This window comes from Gossypium raimondii, chromosome 4, assembly GCF_025698545.1.
Source record: "Gossypium raimondii isolate GPD5lz chromosome 4, ASM2569854v1, whole genome shotgun sequence".
Lineage (NCBI taxonomy): Eukaryota > Viridiplantae > Streptophyta > Magnoliopsida > Malvales > Malvaceae > Gossypium > Gossypium raimondii.
Window position 1 is genome coordinate 50,016,153 of NC_068568.1, and position 6,000 is coordinate 50,022,152.

Sequence of the window (6,000 nt, forward strand, 5' to 3'; positions counted from 1 at the left end):
CCTATTCAATGCCACAATTTTACCATTTAATTTTTGTATTTCCTTTATATTTCTAGGCGAACTGAGGCTTTTATCTTTTTAGGATTCACCTCTATTCCTCTACTAGAAATCATGAAACCCAAAAACTTGCTTTCACGTACTCCAAAGGCACACTTCGTTGGATCCAATTTCGTACCATATTTTCTTAGCACGTTGAAAGCTTCCTACAAATATATTATATGTTGCTCTATGGAGGGACTTTTAGTCTTCATATCATCCACATACACCTCAATATTCCTTCCAATTTAATTCCTAAAAATCTTGTTGACTAATCTTTGATATGTTGCACCTGCATTTTTTAAGCCAAAAGGCATTACCTTGTAGCAATACATCCCATCCTCTGTTATGAAAATTGTCATTTCTTGGTCTTCATTGGATATTGGGATTTGATTAAAGCCTAAAAAGGAATCCATGAAGCTCTTGTACTTATGCCTAGTAGAATAATTAACTAGCCTGTTGATGGAACAAAGAGGGAAGATATCTTTTGGACATGCCTTGTTCATGTGTGTGAAATCTACACACATTCTCTATTTACAGTTGGGTTTCTTAACTAACTACATTTAACACCCAATCTAGATAGGACACCTCCCTAATAAAGTTCGCAAGCTTCAACTTCTTTGTCTCCTGTCTAATTGTATCAACTATGACTTCTATAAAGCTTCTCTTCTTTTGTTTTACTAATTTAGCCCCTGGGTTCACATTTAAAAAATGTTTTATTACCGAAGGATGAATGCTTGGCATGTATTATTTTGTCCAGATAAATGCATCCACATTATTCCTTAGCAAGTTTATCAACATTCTTTACTCAAGCTTAAGCAATGTTGAAGCTATTTTAATTGTTCTCTTTGAGTCGTTATGGAAAAGCTCAATAAGCTTAGTCTACTCTGTTGGTTTAGCCTTACTAAGCCTATCTTTCAATCTCACATCCAAGCATTCTAAACTCATCATAGACTAGTTAATGATATTCACACTGGACTTGCTTTCAAAAGAACTTGCTCCGATGGAGGTAAGATAATGACCTCTATCCTTTTTTGTTAACTTCAAGGGAAGTACATGGCATTGTTGTGATAGTTGGTTGTCAAAACTCATAACCCCTCACATATTGAAGTTGGAAACTTAACTTTCAAGTGGAATGTGGCCACAACCATCTTCGTCATTTTCATTAACAACCTACCAAAGATAGTGTTATAGGCAGTCAAATAATCTATCATAGAAAATTGTACCAGTCTTTGGAAGTGAAGAATTTACTCCTGATGCTCATCGATACAATTGGCACCTAGTGCCTCATCAGGCAAATCGAAGTAATCCAATTGCGCCCAACGCTCATCAATTTAATTGGCACTCAGTGCCTCATCAGGTAAACCGAAGCATTACTTGTACATTCACTAAGTAATGAATTTTTCCATAGAATTTTCAATTATATCCCAACAACCAAAATTCATAACCCAATTCAACAAGTCATCTCATAACATAACATTTTTCAATCCAATACAGTTTAGTCCTTCATCACGAGAATCAACATTTCACAACAATTTGATTCCATCAATTATTTTCAACTTAATTTTACTTTTGATCATGTTAAGCAATAAAAGTATATAGATATTTAAATGAATTGATTTATGAAGTTACAAACCATAAACTCCAAGCTACGCATATACATTTAAACTATGCAATATCATTATATACATATCAATTTTATAATCAAGTTCAACATCCACTAATTTTCGTTCAATTAAACCAATATACCTCAATATGGTACCCAAATTATATCAATTCAATTTGTACAAATATAACCTATATTATATAACATTTACCCTTTCATAATCCATTCAATTCCATAGTATTTACTTCATACAATTAATCAATTGCCACCTAGTCAATATCTATTTCACATGAAGATATTATATATTTTTCGATTTAATCTTTTGATACCAAAACATTATATAATAACAATTCAACTATAAAGAAAAACAATATAATACAAAAATATCATCAATTAATAAAGTAAGTCTCATATGAATTTATCTAACCAACCATTCAACAAATACAACACCAAGGACTATTTCATAATTTTTTCCTCTTTCTACGATTAAGCTCAGATTGGTTCAATTTATCAATTTAAATTCTTTACAACACTAAAATACATGCATATGACCTATTCATTTCATTTTATAAAAATTTTCAGAACTTTTATATCTTATTCAATTTAGTCCCTAAAACCAAATCTAGCATAACTTTCGCATTTGAGCTCGCTTTTAAACCCATTTCAAATTCATCTATCTAAAGCCCTCTATTATCAATAATTATAGAAATTTCATTCCAATTTTAAATTATTTACACTTCAATCTCTATATTCAAAATTTAACAAATATTTTACAAATTAGTCCATAATCAAATCTAAGCTTATAATCAAGCTATTTAACAACAAAAACATTAAAAATCATAAATTACAACATTCAAAACTTTAACAGCTTTTATGATTTAGTACTCGAGCTAACTAGATTAAGTTACAACGATATCAAAAACATAAAATTTACGAAGAATGGGTTTAGAATTAATTACCATGCAAGGAGAAGTAGATGACCGAATGTTTCCTTAGTTAATCAATGGTGAATTCGGTTGGTAGAAGAAAAATGAAATAAGATGATGGCTTATTTGTTTTTCTTTTATGTTTTATCTTATAGTCAATTATATTTTTAGTCCATTTTTTATAGACGTTAAAAGAATTTTATAGTCAATCATAAAGCGCTATGTATGCCTTTATGTAAAAAATAAATATTTTCTTTTATTAAATGTATATGCACATTAAAAAATAAAATCAATGGAAATAAAAATATAACAAATTAAAATATATATAATCTAGAAAAAACATATAAATTATAATAAATTATTAAAATAAAATTTATAAAAATTACGATAAGTTAAAAGAAATTAGATGGAATTAATAATATTATTAAAATTAAAAATTGTAAAAATTATAAAATAATAATAACAATAAAGTTTAAAATATATTTTTATAAAATTCTAAAATTGTAAGAAGGTATTTAAATTTCAAGTTTCAATTTGTATATATTATTTTAAAATTTTAAATTTTAGAATTATATATTTTAGAATTTTATGAAAATATAATTATTTTTAAACTTTTTAAATTATTTTTTATATTTTTAATCAATATAATATATATAATATTTTAAAAAAATACATATGGCGTGTTTTAATAGCGCCATGTGGCCGGCCAACGTTGATAAATGGCTAGTCAACGTCGATCAGCGATCAATCAACACTGATCAACAATCTATCAAAGTTTAAGTGTTTTTTAATATTTAAATATTTAATATTATAATATTCTATTTTCTAATTTAAATTTAATGTTTTATTTTACTGAACCTAATTTCCACTCGGTAATTTTTATTAGCCAAAACATGCCACGTGGCGCTTTTCCATTAGCTAAAATTTAAAACTGTTTTTTAGGCTCGAGCCTGACTTGGTCCGAAAAATGAGTTTATAATTCATCCAAAACCTGACCCAGATTAAAAATGCTAAATGGGTTTAAAATTCATCCCAAACAATTGATTCTGACTGGGTCAGGTCGGTCTCGAGCTATAAAATCCTACCTGAGGCTCGACCCGTTTAGAAAACAAGTCTTAATTTTTTTTGTCCAAGCCTATTTTTCGAGCCTATATTTTCTTCCAAACCCTCTCAATTTTCGAACGGACCTTCAAACCTGGACAGATGGTTTGACCTGTGATCAAAACTATACATGAATTGTTGGTTCTGTTTGGATTTATCCATATTTCAATCCATTTGTTCTTTGTACTAAGCTGTTGTTTGAATTTATTTCAATTTCGATCCAATTATATTTTGTACTAAATTGATTCTAATTATTATTGTGGAAACATACATTATTTATATTTTATATTTTTATCCTCAACTCAAACTGCAATCCAATCCTGAGGGTGGTAGCTATAAAGAAAGTGACTAAGGCTTTCTTTGGATGCAACTGGGTCTCAGTGCATTGGCTTTTTTAGGTTAAAAAAAAATTGCAACTGAAATGTTAGTAAATACAAAACTGTTTGGAAAGCATTCTTCAGTACGTTGAAAAAGCATTTCACCTCACTGGAGGCTTAATTCCAGACTGGAGCTAAGTTCCATTAAATGTAGAAAATTAAAAAGAAAAGGAGGGAACTGTGACTAGAGGTGCTTATGGGCCGGGCCGGGTTCGGGTCGGGCCCAGAAAATTTTTTTGGCCCGGCCCGAAATATGGGCTTAGAATTTTGCCCAGGCCTGGCCCGGGAAAAAATTCATAAGTCCGGGCCCGGCCCGGCCCGGCCCGTTTTTTAAATAAATACCAAAAATTTATTTTAAAAATTAAAACAAAAATTAAAAAAATATTTTAAAATTAAAAAAATTAAAAAAAATTAAAAAAGTATTTTAAAAAAATTTAAAAATTTAAAAAATTTTAAAAAAGTATTTTAAAAGTATTTTAAAATTAAAAAAATTTAAAAAAATAAAAATATTTATTATATTCGGGTCGGGCCGGGCCCGGGCTCGGGCCAAAAAAGTGGTGCCCGAGACCCGGCCCGTTTTTTAATCGGGTCTTATTTTTTTGCCCAAGCCCATATTTCGGGCCTATATTTTTACCCAAACCCTTCCATATTTCGGGCGGACCGTCGGGCCGGGCCGCCCCGGCCCATGAGCACCTCTAACTGTGACATGTTTGGGTGGTATTTAGAGGTGTTGATTGGACTAACCAACCTCTTGGGAGACAGTATCAGGTGAAGTAAAGAGATAATTGGGGTCCCTATTTTTTTTTGGCATTTATCATTGTTTAGTCATCCAACATCATTTGTCTCCCCTGACTAATAAAAAAGATATTTATAACAATCCAAACTAAAACTTAACTTAAGTAAATAGGAAACAAAGACTTTTGTTGTAGGTATCTTTACTATTTTTATAAGTTGTGATAGACAAACGATAGTGCCTGTCATCGTTGAAATTTTACTGGCCACCAACAGTTTCTCTTGGAATGTTGACTTTTTAATTTATTTATGTTTTGAGAGTTTTTCAGAATAATAAATGATTTCACGAATCGGTCTGGACCCGTGTTGTCTTAAGTTTTGTATATTTTTTTGTTTGTTTTCCATTGTTTAATAAGTCTTCACTTTTAGAAGTTTTTATCTGCTCTTGTTGCACGTTTTTTAGTCTTATTTATGCATGTAGTCTTGCTTTTGCAAGTGATTTTAGGGATGATTTTGTTGTCGTCCTCTCCAGTTTGGTAGATACTCAATTCTTTTACCTATTTTTATTCATCGCTTTGGACCATCTGGGGTTGACTTTCTTATCATATATTAAGTGCTTGCAATCACTCCAAATATGTTGTGCTTGAGTTGTGACAGAGCCAATTGTCAACGTGTCATAATGTTTTATTGATGTTGAGGCTGAAGCTTTTGTTGTGTTGATGGAGCTTGTCTGTCACCACCTATGACAGTTTATTTTTTTCCCCCAAATTGTATGGTCTCATTTAGGGGTGTGCAAATTTCGGGTAAAACTGAATTTGGTTAATCGATTGGTTAACTGAATTAATTCGGTAAGGGGTTGGTTAATAATTTTTTAAAAGTTCGGTTAACGATTAATTCGGTTCAAAATCGGTCGGTTAATCAAATTAACCGAACTTAATAAATAATATTATAATATATAAGTATTCAGTCGGGGGTCGATCGGTTCGGTTGATTTTTTGGAAGTATAAATTAATTAGTCGGTTAATTTTTTATATGTTTTATACTTGTTTTAACCAAAAAAAAAACATGTAAATTTCGGCTAATTTGGTTAACCGACTGAATTAACCGAAAAAGTTCAGTTCGATTAATTGTTTTTGAAAAAATTTCAATTCGGTTAACGACTAAAGGTTTAAAAGAGTCGATTAATTTAGTTAATGATAGTTCGGGTCAGTTAACCGATTGA